General features: G+C 43.9%; 1 protein-coding gene across 1 annotated transcript in view; it reads right to left on the reverse strand.

Moving 5' to 3' along the window:
- The window catches only part of FRO1 (NADH-ubiquinone oxidoreductase-like protein), a 92,175-nt gene that overhangs the window by 17,150 nt on the left and 60,106 nt on the right, over nucleotides 1-14,919 (reverse strand). The window lies entirely within an intron of this gene.

The following is a 14,919-nucleotide window of genomic DNA, read 5'->3' on the forward strand; positions in this document are numbered from 1 at the left end:
GTAGAGAGAGATTTCTTTTGGCGGAGACTGAAGAAGGATGTGGAAGAGTTTGTGCGCAGTTGCTTGGTATGCCAGAAGGTCAAGTTTGACAGGCATAAGGCACAAGGATTGTTACAGCCTTTACCCATACCCACCCGCCCCTGGGAAAATATTGAAATGGATTTCATTTTTTTTTATCTCCCGAGAATACAGAATGATCACGATGATTTTCCGATTACATGGCACGTCTGAGACGATTGTCTTCGACAGAGACCCCAGATTTATGAGTTTGTTTTGGAAGGCAATTTGGGAGAACATTGGCACGCGGTTGCAGTTCTCGTCATCGTTCCACTTGCAGACTGACGGGCAATCTGAGATTGCCAATTCAGTGATTTTAGATTTATTGAAGTCTTGTATCTCGCATCAGAAGACTCAATGGGAAAAGAACTTACCTTTGGTGGAATTTGCCTACAATAACACGATACACTCTTCGACGGGGAAGACGCCATGAGAGATTGTTGAAACTGCTACGAAGGTTCCATCCTTCTTGAGCACGAAAGATTAGAAATTTGAAGCGGATGAATATTCGCGAGATTTGGATACGACTTTTGCCAAGGTTCGCGAGACTTTACAGAAGTCTTAAGAACGACAGAAAAAGGCAGCGGATCGCCATCGTCGCGACTTGAAACTGAAGGAGGATGATTGGGTGCTCTTACTTTTGAGAAGGCACGCCTAAGAAAGAAGAAGGGAAAGGAGAGGCTTTTTCCAAAGCTTAGTATGTGATACTACGGACCTTTCCAGATTACTGACAAGATAAATGATGTCTCCTTCCGATTGGAACTGCCAGATACTTGGAGGATTCATAATGCATTGCATGTGAGTCTCTTGAAACCTGTTAAGGGTGATGTGCCTGATGATGGGGAGCCTGATGAGCAACCCGAAGTGGAAGAAAACGAGGAGATCCTTGTTCCTGAACAGATTTTGGCACATAAGGATACGAAGAAAAAGGGTAAAGTCCGAAGGCGGTTCTTGGTTAAGTTCAAGAATTATCCTGCACTTGATGCGAAGTGGATGGAGGAGGAGGACCTAGCAGATACTCCTCAGATTGTGAAACTTTACCTCGATGCTTTTGGTTTAGCATAGTCTACTCCAAATGGAACCCAGAATTCAGCTTGGCCGAAGATCTGGTGAAGTGGGATGCACAAGAGGGGAGTTACTCCACTCCTTTGTCAACAGATGCCTCGATTTTGATACTAAAGTCACTGATGTCTCTTTGAGCTTCAGGGATACTGAGAGCTGACAGTATTCTGCTGGATGACTTTATGAAATGGAATTCCTGATTATGATACTGATTGGTTCTTGACTTCTTGTGAGTGCAGGAACTGATAGACGAAATGACTGCAGCATTTTGGTCTACTTGATCTCGAATAGACATGGTTGCAATAGGGGTTAGTCAATCGGACATCGATGAGGTCCCGATTGGACCTAGATGTGATTGCTAGCTACATTGCCGATAAATCATGGTCTAAGATCCGAATGAATGTTGAATGTCATGTGATGTCTGGTGATGTCCTGTGATGTCGTGTGATGTGACTGTCGATTTTGTACATGTGCTAGATGTGCGTTCCTAGTACGTAGGTACTAACAGTCAGTGTCTGCTAAGACGGTTTATGGCTTTTGTCGGTTTTGCAGGCGTAATCGCGGTCGATTACAATGCTTTCAAGAGGGGGGTATGTCACAAAGTGATGACGTGGCGGACAGCAGAAACCCTAATTTCTGCTAGAAACCCTAAAATTCCTGCAAACCCTAATTTTTGCCAAAAACCCTAAATTCCGGAAATCGCGGAGGCGTATTATTAAAAAAAGAATTTTTTTTTTTTTTTTTTTTTTGGAAAACGATGAGCGACGCGAATTTTGCTTTTGCTTTTTTTTATTAAAAAAAGAGAAAAGACTCTCTAAGAGAGAGAGAGAACTGATGCTTTTGATTTTAAAAGCTTTTGGGGCTCTGCTTTTGGGCATCCCTTGTAACCTTTAAATTAGTGGTGAGGGCCTCACTTCTCGGAGCATCTGGACGCAGAGTCTGAGAGTGAAAACCTACCGCTCTCTTGTACTTTGATGATTGATTAATATAAAAAGAAATACCGAAAGGGGCGCCAGTCTTTGGCACGGAACTCCGCCGGGCCAGTGCAAATCTATTGTGATCTGTGAATTGTTTTGAAGTGGTTATTTGGTGCTGTCGCGGTTGATTCTTGACTTGGAGTGTCCAAGTTTGTTACAATATACAGCAGAGGCAGGTTTGGCATGTCCTGGCCATACAGAGGCTGTGACACCCATCATTGGAAAGTTGCGTCTACATATCCAGTCCTATGTAGATGCTGAAGAATTTTACATCATGCCACTGAACGGATGTGATGTGTTGTTAGGTATTCCTTGGTTGTTTCGTGTACAGGGAATCATGGATGCCTACAACAAAAAGATCACTGTACAGAGCAGGGGAAAGACTCATATTCTGGATGTAAAGCTTAAAGGGGAGTCTATTCCTACTGTATCAGCTTCTGCTATTACTTCTGTAATGAAAAAGCATCTTTCTGCGTACTTGGTTTTTGCACGTGAAGTGTCAGATTGTGATGAATCAAATTTATCTGTGCTAGATAAAGAAAGGTCAATGTTTTTACAACAGTATAGTGACTGCTTTTCCGATTCATTACCGTCTCAATTACCGCCAGAGAGACCCGAGGACCATGCGATAGATTTGGTGCCAGGCAATAGCCCACCAAATAAGCCTCCGTACAGGGTTAGTGCGGCTCAGCAGAAAGAGATAATGGGCCAAGTACAGGAGTTGTTAGAAAAGGGGCTGATTCAGCCCAGTTCATCTCCATTCTGTTCTCCAGTGTTGCTGGTGCAAAAAAAGGATGGCTCATGGCGTATGTGCATCGACTACCGTGCACTGAACAAGAATACCATCAAGAATAGGTTCCCTATACCTAGAATTGATGATATTATGGACAAATTAGAAGGAGCAGCTCTGTTTAGCAGGATAGATCTAAAGAGTGGGTACCATCAGATCCGCATTAGATCAGAGGATGTGCACAAGACTGCTTTTAGAACGACGTTTGGCCTTTACGAATTTTTAGTGATGCCCTTTGGTCTCACAAATGCTCCTGCTACGTTCAATAGGATGATGGACAGAATTTTCCGTCCACACCAGCAGTTTGTTGGTACATTCTTTGATGACATGATAGTCTACTCAAAGAATGAACAGGAGCATAGGCGTCACTTGGCCATTGTGTTCAAAGAGTTACGCAGTCATAGGTTGCTCATCAATGCAAAGAAAAGTGAGTTTTTTCTGGAAGAGATTCACTTTCTGGGACACATTGTCTCAAAGGATGGTGTCAGAATGGATCCTGCAAAAGTTGAAGCGATCAAGTCATGGCCAAATTTGAAGACGGTGCATGATGTCCGAAGCTTTTTGGGACTATGCTCCTATTACAGAAGGTTTATCCGAAATTTCGCTGAGATTGCTTCACCTTTACATGCTCTTCAAAAGAAGGCAGTCACCTTTAGATGGACACAAAAAGAGATTTCAGCTTTTAATCTCTTAAAGGAAAAGATGACTTCAGATCCAGTCATTGTGTTGTCAGATCTTAGGAAGTCATTTGTGGTCCAGTGTGATGCCTGCGGTAGTAGCATTGGTGTAGTGCTAATGCAAGATGGCAGGGTAGTAGCCTATGAGAGCAGAATTTTGCAAGGGCCAGAGATGACCATGCAGGTCTATGAGAAAGAGTTACTGGCTGTGATTCATGCGCTCTTAAGTTGGAAACACTACCTGCTAGGCGCAGACTTTGTTGTCCAAACGGACCATCAGACCTTGCGATACTTCTTGACACAGACAAAGTTATCTGAGAAGCATATGCGATGGGCAAATATTTTGTCCATGTTCCATTTTCAGATTGTGCATGTGGAAGGCAAGAAGAACGTTGTGGCTGATGCCTTGTCAAGGAAGCCACAAATTTCAGCTGTGTCGATTCCTTATCATCATGAACTTGATGATATGAGAGAACAACAGTATGTAAATGATGAAGATTTTGCAAAGGTCTTCGAGCAGCTAATGGATGGACAACGTCATGAACACTATCTTCTCAAAGATGGGTTCATGATGATGCATGGCAGATTGTGTGTCACAAAGCCATTGCGACGCAAAGTTATGGAAGAGAGTCATGTCCCACCGTATGCAGGGCATCGTGGTATCGATGCTACAGTTAAAGCGGTTGAGACATTCTTCTATTGGCCTACATTGAGAAGAGATGTGGATGCCTTTGTGCGAGAATGCCTAATATGCCAAAAGGTCAAGTTTGACAGGCAAAAGGCACCAGGGTTATTGCAACCACTACCTATTCCAGATAAACCATGGGAAAGTATTGCTATGGATTTTATCTTTGATCTTCCGAGAACGTAGACAGGAAACGATGGTATTTGGACCATTATCTGCAGATTCAGCAAACAGGCTCATTTTATTCCTGTCAGGAAGAAGATAAAGCCAGATCAGATGGCACGCTTGTTTATGAGCAATATTTTCAAGTATCATGGCATGCCACAGTCGATTGTTAGCCACCGTGATCCACGCATGACAAGTTTGTTCTGGAGAGGCTTGTTTGAGAATATGGGCACCACGCTCAAATTCTCTTCATCATTTCATCCTCAAACAGATGGGCACTCAGAAGAGGCAAATTCTATTGTCCTAGATCTACTGAAGTGTTATGTGTCAGAGCATAAAGGAAAGTGGGAGCAGTATTTGCCATTGGTGGAGTATGCATACAATAATACAGTGCATTCATCAACTGGCAAGGCACCTTTTGAGATAGTTGAAGGTGGCAAGAAAGTTCCTCCCATACTGCATACAAAGGACAAGATATTTGAAGCAGATAAGTATGTTCAGGACATGGATGAAATGTACAAGAAGGTCAAAGTGGCCTTAGAAAGGACTCAGGCAAAGCAAAAGAAAGCAGCTGATCGTCACCGTCGTGAAGTGGTATATTCACTTGGTGATTGGGTGCTTTTACGCTTTGAAAAGGCAAGGTTAAAGAAGATGAAGGGCAAGGAAAGACTGTTTCCAAAGCTCAGCATGCGTTACTATGGGCGTTTTCAAGTATGCGACATAATCAGTGATGTTGCATATAGGCTGAAATTGCCTGACAGTTGGAAGATTCACAATGCGTTTCATGTGAGTCTTCTCAGACCCTATGTGGGTGATGTGCCAGAAGATATGCCAGCTGAAGATCAGCCGGAAGTCGAGGAACTTGACGAGATCTTGGTCCCTGAACAGATTTTGGCACACAAAGAAAGGAAAGTGAAAGGCAAGGTTGCTAGGCGTTACTTGGTAAAGTTCAGAAACTATCCACCAATGGATGCTAAGTGGATGGAAGAAGGTGAACTTGCAGAGTCACCAACTGTGTTATCACTTTACCTGGAAGCCTTCGATTTGCAACCTACCTTGACCCCTTGTGTTTCAAAGCTAAATGGATTGTCAGTGTGACAATGGCCTCTGAAACAAATGATGTACATGGTATTTAAAGTGAGCTCAAATCAAATACCTGTTACATGAATGTTAGAGCTGTACAGATTGTCAGTTTGGCAATTGCTCTTATGGAATGTCCAAAAGTTTGGTTAGTGCTATAGAAGTGAGTATTTCTTGTCAGTTTGTCAAGGATACAGTGATTGCTTCTATTGAAGAGTACATGTGTAACTGCATTCTTAAACCAAAAGATGATAATTCTATCACAAGAGTCAATTTTATGCCATCAAACCTTGCATTTCATGCAATTATTTCACTATACCATTACAATGCGCTTTTTAGGCTTGTGATATGCGTAGCTAAGCAGCGTGCAGTTGAAGAGGCTTTTGTTGCTACTCAAAGAAAAGGTGGTAATAGCAATGTAGCCACTTCTCATTGTTCTTCAATGAGCGGCAAATCACCTGTTCCTAATGCATCTGCTGGGAGCACCTCGTCTGGAAATTTTGGTGAAAAGGGCAAGAAGAAGATGCGTTGCCATTATTGCAAGGCTAATGATCACTTGATAAAGCAATGTCCTAAGTTGAAGGCAAAAGAGGCCAAGAAGAAAGAGGCTTGATCCACTACAAGTGTAGCTATTGTAGAATCTTCTGGAAAAGGAGATTGTGACGTTGATGTAGATGCAAAGTAGGCATTTAGTGGAGAGTGTACTTATGATCCTTCTGTTCATGATGCATGTATGTCAATCGCTCCAGATTCACATATGTGGTACTCTGATAGTGGTGCTACAAAGCAAATTACTTCACATCGTGACTTGTTTACCTCTCTTGAGTTTGTTCCTCATGGAAATACACTCACCTGTGCCAACAATGCCTCTTATCCGATCAAGGGAGTTGGAAAGATTGTGTTGACTACTTCACACTTGTTGATGCACTTTATGTACCAGGGATAAAAAAGAACCTTGTCTGTATCTACACTTGCAAGACTCGGTCTTGTTGTCAAATTTGTGGATGACAGATGTACAATTCATGATATCACTTTTGGTGATAAAATAGTTACATCTTGCATTTTGTGTCGTGATTGTATAAGCTCACTTTGTGTGACAAGTGTGGGCAAAATTTTGCAAATGCAGTTATGGATCAAAGGCTGTTTCATATGCAAAACTTTGGCATGCATGTTTTGGACACTTGAATTTTGCCAGCTTGGTGCGTTTATAGAAATCTGATGTTTGCTTCTTTGCTGCCTCTTGAAGCACCTTCTAAGCATGTTTACCTTCTAAGCATGTTTGTGAAGGCTGTATTTCGGGTAAAGTAGAGTGATCCAAGTTTTCAAAGGATGGTTCCGTAAGGGCTACATGCAGGTTGCAACTTGCGCATAGTGGTGTTTGTGGGCCTATGCAAACTCCGTCTTTAGGCAATTACCTATACTTCATGATTGTCATTAGTGATTACTCTAGGCATGCATGGGTGTATCCGCTTAAAGCTAAGTCCAAAGTGTTCATGTGCTTCAAGCAATTTGTGCTATGGCTGACAATGTCTCTAAATGTACTATGCGTACCCTCCATTCATATCGAGGGGGGGAGTATATGTTTCATGAGTTTAATGCATTTCTGGCTAATTGTGGGATAAAACACCAATATAGAGTGCCATATACACCTTAGCAAAATGGTGTTGCTAAAAGAAAAAACAGGTTGCTTACAGAGATGGCACGATGTATGGTCAAGAGTCAAGCTTTGCCACACTCGTTTTGGCTTGAGGCTATTATGTTACTCCCAATTATCGTGTGGCTACTGTTTGGTTTCAATGTGCATTGGCACTTCATTTTGGATGGAATGTACATCAATAAGATATTCTTACTGCTTTCTTGAATGGTGATATATTGAGGAAGTTTATGTAGCACAGCCACGCGGTTTTGTCAACAAAGGGCAAGAAAATAAAGTGTGCAACTGTAAGAAATCTTTGTATGGGTTGAAGCAATCTCCTCGTGCTTGGTATGAGAAAGCCAATACTCATTTGGCTAAACGAGGCTTTCATAACAGTCCAACAGAAAGCACTTTGTATGTCAAGCGTGAGGGTGATCTACTTCTCATCGTCGTTCTATATGTAGATGATTTGCAAATTACTTGTTTAAATCAGAGTTACCCGGAACGCGGAACGGGAACGGCGACGGGGACCCTCGCGGAACGGGGGAACGGCCAGGGGTCCGGAACGGGAACGGCGCGGAACGGGAGGCATAAAAAACACCCAAATAATGCTTGAGAAGGGAATGGGTGTGAGGGGGTGCATTTTAATTTTTGAGTCCTTGCACACTAAAAAAACACCTAATCTTCACTACAAATTTGCAAAAAACTGCCTATTTCTTCCCATTTTTGAGAGTTGGCCGTTCCGGGCCGTTCCAAGGCCGTTCCGGAGCCGTTCCGGCCGGCCGTTCCGGTATCAGGTGGTCACCCGGAACGGCAAAACGTTTCGGGGCGTTCCAGCTTAGCAGAGGGGGAGGGAACGGCGTTCCGGCCTTCTAGGGCCTACAAAACGCGTTCCCCGGTAACTATGGTTTAAATGAGACATGCATTGCTAAATTCAAGGCTGATTTGAATGTTGCTTTCAAGATGAAAGACTTGGGGCTTTTGCATCGTCACTTGGGCATATTGTTTAAGCAGTGTAATGGAGGTATTGCCTTGTGTCAAACAAGTTACATAGAGACATTACTATGTAAAGTGCCTTGAGGACTGCAAACCTATGCTACTCCAATGGAAACAGGTTTGAAATTAAGTCTTCATGATGTTGGTGATCTTGGTGATATCACTCTTTATCAATGGATGCCTTATTTATATATGCAATAAGAGGCGAGATATTCAGTTTGCAATCTCACAAGTTGGCAGATTTATGCATATCCCAAGGTCTAAGCATTGGTAGGTTGCCAAGAGGATCTTTCGCTACTTGAGTGGCACTTTACATCTTGGATTGTTTTATCTCAAGGAGGGATCATTGCCGCCAGATCTACATGCTTTTTTAGACTCAGATTGGGCTGGTTGTTATGACACGTGAGTGTCCACAAGTGGTTTTTGTTTCATGCTCGGCATTTCATGCATATCATGGTTGAGCAAAAAGCAACCTATGGTGGCCACTTTGAGTTGTTAAGTTGAGTACAGGGTACTCTTCATGTCACGTGACACATCCCAACCCTATGTGTCCATGGACAAGCTACACCACAGCAGTGTTCAGTCAGTTCAGTCAAGTCTAGATTAGCAGTGATCTGGCACTTTTGTGAGTCTATTCGTAGACCGTGCATACCCAGCCACTTAGCTTAGATGCATATCCTCCGGTTGCACACATCATGATCATCGGAATTCCCATAAGAATCCATTAGCATCAGTTAGGGGAATTTTCCAGTGCATTTAGCCTATTTTCCTATTTATTAGTATTTTCACTTATTATTTTTAAGTGACTTTCCAACAAAAGTAGGTAGGGCAATTTTGCTAAGTTAATATATAAGCAAACCCAAGTTAGCACTTTCTGGCAGAAGAGGCAGCAGGAGCTCCCCGCTCAACAGGCAACTTCTCAGCAGTACCCCCCAGCAGTAGACCCTCGCCATACCTTCATCCCATCCTTGGCGTTTCCCCACAGCATTCAACATCGCCATCCCATTGCTTGCCTGGCGTTTTCCCTACAGTAGCCCTTCAGCCCAACGTTTCCATTGCAAAAACGCTACCTCTGCAGCAGCGTTTTTCATGCAAAAACGCCAGCCCAACCCTCAGCTTCTCCAGCGTTTTCAGCCCCATCACTAACGCTAGCCTTCATGCAGTTTCAGCAGGGATAAAAACACAGAATTCAGCATATAGAAAGGTAGCAGATTCAGTCCCTCTTGGTTGTAGAAGATCCCCAAGTTAAGCCCCGGAAAACGCAGCCAAAAACAGTCATTTTCAGCCACCAAACAGTCCCGAAATTCAGCGATTAGAAGATCACAGATTTCAGCCGTCAAGTCGTCGTCGTCACCACCATTGTCGTCATCGGCACAGTCCCATTGCATCAATCCATGCATTCGCATTGTACACCTTTGTGCAATCAAAGTAGACCACTCTCGCCGACGAGAGTGGGGCCTTCGGAGGAGGGTTTTACAACCTCTCGGGTGTCGTATCTCTTCTCTTTCCTTCTCTCAGTCTCATTCACTTGCACGCACAATATCCACTCACTTTGTTCGTGATCATAGCACTCTACATAAGACGGAAAGCTCTCTCTTTCCCTAAGAACTAAAAGGAACCTTGAGCAATAAAGATCACTAATCTTGAGAAAATACAACATTCATTCCACTGCATCTAACATTGGTATCAGAGCTTTGGAAGTGTTCTGCATTACTCAAGGAAAGAACCACAAGAACCACAAGATTTTTTTTGCTTGTTGCAATCGCACGAACCCAAGTTTACTTGGGCGTGACGATTCCTAATCGTGTTTTGTTGAAGAGTGACAGGAATCCCAAGAAAGAAGGGCTTGTCCAGCCTCCCCTTGTGTCTCTTTTCACTCATTGAGAGCGGACCGTGCACTTAGCGGCCGGCCAATCGACGTGGGGTGGGAAATAGCAACCTTGGTGTGAGTGCAAGGCCGCCAAGGTGTGCGCCCGCAAAAAAGGGTAGAACTCAGGTGAAGAGAAGATCCTTCTCCAACGCAATTTGCAAGCGAAAGAAAACCTCAAGAACCCAAGAACCAAGACCCTCAAGAACCCAAGATTCTCGCGAATCAAGGACCTCAAGAACCTCAAGACCCTCAAGTACCCAAGTTCCTCGCGAGCTTAAGACCCCAAGATCATAGTGCATGGTCGTCACCCGAAGCGGAATGGATACTTCGCATACAGGTGATGAGCATGAGAGAGGCGACGAAGACTCGTCCCCACCCGGAGATGATTTCTTCAACCCTCCCCCTTCGCCATCTACGCCACCAAGTGCAATAGACCCTATGGAGGCAATGGTCAAGGAGATGATGGCCATGATGGATAGACAGGAAGCCAAGCGCCTTGCTTTAGAACGCGAGCGCCTTGCTCAGGAACGTGAGCGCGACGACAGAATTGCAAGAACGGCCGCAGACCAAGCAGCCAAGGACCGCGAGCGCGACGAAAGAAACGCGAGATTTGCCGCACAACAAGAAGAAAATCGACTTGCTCTCGAACGCGAGCGCGATGAACGAAATAAACGCAAAGCAGAAAGGGACGCCGAGCGAGAAGCTCAAAGGGAGATTCACAAAAAGAATTTATTTACCACTTGCTAGCCTCGAAGACCAAACCACCCAAAGATCGTGGAAGTTCGTCAAGTGGCGCAAGCCACGACGCGGATTCCAACCATCCACTTACAAAAAAGTTGACTTTTAGTAAGTATGACGGTAAGATGGATGCTACAGTTATTCATTCTTGGTTGCATCAATTTAATGCTTATTTTGCGACGACTAAGAAGATAGGAAATAGCAAAGTTTTGACGACAGCTATGTACCTTGCCGGTGATGCCATAAATTGGTACCACGCATGGCAAGAGGCACGACTAGCCGCACACCTAGAGGCAGCCGACGATTTCACATCCCTCTCTTTTAGTTGGGCTGATTTCCAAGACAAGCTCAAGGCGCGGTTTATGCCACCTCAGTACCTCGCACGATTGAAGGACGATTGGCGCGCTCTCAAGCAAAATGGTATGCCGGTTATGTCTTTTTCTAATCGTGTTTTGCAACTAGGTACCCAATTACGCATGACGGATGATAAGCGCAAAGAGGCTTTTCTCTTTGGATTGGACGAGTATATCAAGTACGATGTCGAGGTATTCGATCCAATTGATCTTAACAAGGCGGTAGCGATTGCTCTCGCACAAGAGATGAAGCACAACAAGGGAAAGCCTAAGGAGAACAAGACTTCCACAAGTACCTCGCAGACTTCTCAGAACCCACCAGAACAGTAAGAACGGTAAGAATGATAACTCTTCTAGCCAATCTTCCAAAAGTCTCTCATCAAAGAATTCTTCCAATGAATCTAAGGATAAGGCTAACACAACTGATAAACCTAAGCTTACTCCAGATGAAATGGTAGCACAAGGAATTGTAGGAGGATACATCACAAAGCACTTATTCTAAGGAAGGTCGTTGTTTTCATTGTCACATTAAGGTCACATAAAAAGAACATGTCCTAAGCTTGAATCGAATGAATCTAAAGAACCCACAGCACCCACTACATCTGTCAATGCAATGAATGATAACACGATTGTGCCCAAAGTTTCTCAGGACCCTCCCATTGATGATTCTCTCATTAAATGTTATGGTCATACCTCGGGGCACCGTTTTGTTGTAACAGACTTGGACACTCCAAGTCAAGAATCAACCGCGACAGCACCAAATAACCACTTCAAAACAATTCACAGATCACAATAGATTTGCACTGGCCCAACGGAGTTCCGTGCCTAGAGATATTGGCCCCAAAGACTGGCGCCCCTTTCGCTATTTCTTTTTGTATTAATCAATCATCAAAGTACAAGAGAGCGGTTAGGGTTTCACTCTCAGACTCTGCGTCCAGATGCTCTGAGAAGTGAGGCCCTCACCACTAATTTAAAGGTTACAAGGGATGCCCAAAAGCAGAGCCCCAAAAGCTTTTAAAATCAAAAGCAGTAGTCCTCTCTCTCTCTTTAGAGAGTCTTTTCTTTTTTTATATAAAAAAAAGCAAAATTCGGGTCGCTCATCATTTCAAAAAAAAAAAAAAAAGCCTCCGCGATTTCCGGAAATTAGGGTTTTTGGCAGAAATTAGGGTTTGCAGGAATTTTAGGATTTCTGGCAGAAATTAGGGTTTCTGTTGTCCGCCATGTCATCACTTTGTGACATACCCCCCACTTGAAAACATTGTAATCGACCGCGATTACGCCTGTAAAACCGACAAAAGCCATAAACCGTCTTAGCAGACACTAACTGTTAGTACCTACGTACTACGTACTAGGAACACACATCTAGCACATGTACAACATCGACAGTCACATCACACGACATCACAGGACATCACATGACATTCAACATTCATTCGGATCTTAGACCATGATTTATCGGCAATGTAGCTAGCAATCACATCTAGGTCCAATCAGGACCTCATCGATGTCCGATTGACTAACCCCTATTGCAACCATGTCTATTCGAGATCAATCAGACCAAAATGCTGCAGTCATTTCGTCTATCAGTTCCTGCACTCACAAGAAGTCAAGAACAAATCAGTATCATAATCAAGAATTCCATTTCATAAAGTCATCCAGCAGAATACTGCCAGCTCTCAGTATCCCTGAAGCTCAAAGAGAAATCAGTGACTTTAGTATCAAAATCGAGGCATCTGTTGACAAAGGAGCGGAGTAACTCCCCTCTTGTGCATCCCACTGCACCAGATCTTCGGCCAAGCTGAGTTTCTGGGTTCCGTTTGAAGTAGACTATGCTAAACCAAAACATCGAGGTAAAGTTTCAAAATCCGAGGAGTATCTGCTAGGTCCTCTTCCATCCACTTCGCATCAAATGCAGGAAAGTTCTTGAACTAAACCAAGAACCGCCTTCGGACTTTACCTTTCTTCGTATCGTGATGTGCCAAAATCTGTTCAGGAACAAGGATCTCCTCGTTTTCTTCCACTTCGGGTTGCTCATCAGGCTCCCCATCATCAGGCACATCACCCTTAACAGGGTTCAAGAGACTCAAATGCAATGCATTGTGAATCCTCCAAGTATCTGGCAGTTTCAATTGGAAGGAGACATCATTCATCTTTTCAGTAATCTGGAAAGGTCCGAAGTATCACATACTAAGCTTTGGAAAAAGCCTCTCCTTTCCCTTCTTCTTTCTTAGGCGTGCCTTCTCAAAAGTAAGAGCACCCAATCATCCTCCTTCAGTTTCAAGTCGCGACGATGGCGATCCGCTGCCTTTTTCTGTCGTTCTTGAGACTCCTGCAAAGTCTCGCGAACCTTGGCAAAAGCCGTATTCAAATCTCGCGAATATTCATCCGCTTCAAATATCTAATCTTTCGTGCTCAGGAAGGATGAAACCTTCGCAGCACTTTCAACAATCTCACATGGCGTCTTCCCCATCGAAGAGTGTATCGTGTTATTGTAGGCAAATTCCACCAAAGGTAAGTTCGTTTCCCATTGACTCTTTTGATCCGAGATACAAGACTTCAATAAATCTAAAATCACCGAATTGGCAATCTCAAATTGCCCATTAGTCTCCAAGTGGAACGATGACGAGAACTGCAACTACGTGCCAATGTTCTCCCAAATTGCCTTCCAAAACAAACTCATAAATCTGGGGTTTCTGTCGGAGACAATCATCTAAGACGTGCCATGTAATCGGAAAATCATCATGATCATTCTGTGTTCTCGGGAGATCAAAAATGAAATCCATTTCAATATTTTCCGAGGGGCGGGTGGGTATGGGTAAAGGCTGTAACAATCCCTATGCCTTATGGCTGTCAAACATGACCTTCTGGCATACCAAGCAACTGCGCACAAACTCTTCCACATCCTCCTAAGTCTCCGCCAAAAGAAATATCTCTCTACCCCTTTCAGGGTGATAGCAATGCCGCGGTGACCCGTAAAAGGTGGACAGTGGCATTCAGTCATAACCTTATCCCTCAACGGCTGTGTAACGCACAACATAGTCTTTCTCATCAAGTAGGCTTCCCGAAGGGAGTATCCCGCTATTGTCTCCCCATCCCGTATCCGTGTGAAAATATCTGCAAAATCTGTATCTGTGGCATACTGATCGACCATATCCTCGAAGCTCCTATGATGTATCGCGGAAATAGCAAGAACCAACGGTTTCCGAGACAAAGCATCTGCCACCACATTCTTCTGTCTCTCACATGGACAATCTGGAAGTGGCACTGTGACAAGATGTTCGCCCACCGCATTTGCTTTTCCGAAAGCTTCTGTGACAAGAAGTAGCGCAAACTCTGATGGTCTGTAAAGACAGTAAAATCCGCTCCGAGTAGGTAATGCCGCCACTGAGTAAGAGCATGGATAACCACCAAAAGCTCTTTCTCATAAGTCTGTGTTGTCATCTCCGGCCTAGAGAACAAACGGCTCTCGTAAGCTATGACATGGCCTTCTTGCATCTAGACCGCACCCAGACTACGACCACAAGCATCACAATATACTTCAAATGACTTCTGCAAGTCCGGCAAAGTCAAAATAGGTCCCGTAGTCAATTTCTCTTTCAATGTCCGAAAGGCAGTCACCTCTGTGGGTCCCCACGAAAAAGGTACTCCTTTCTGTGTCAAGGTATGCAAAGGGGAAGCAACCTCTGCAAACTTTCGTATGAACCGCCTGTAGTACGAACATAGTCCCACGAAGCTTCTAACTTCATGGACATTCCTCAAATCGGGCCAATCACGGATAGTCTCTATCTTGGCCGGGTCCATTTGCACTCCTGCTCTGCTGACACAATGTGTCC

Source organism: Adiantum capillus-veneris, chromosome 25 (assembly GCF_014529385.1).
Source record: "Adiantum capillus-veneris isolate H3 chromosome 25, ASM1452938v2, whole genome shotgun sequence".
NCBI lineage: Eukaryota > Viridiplantae > Streptophyta > Polypodiopsida > Polypodiales > Pteridaceae > Adiantum > Adiantum capillus-veneris.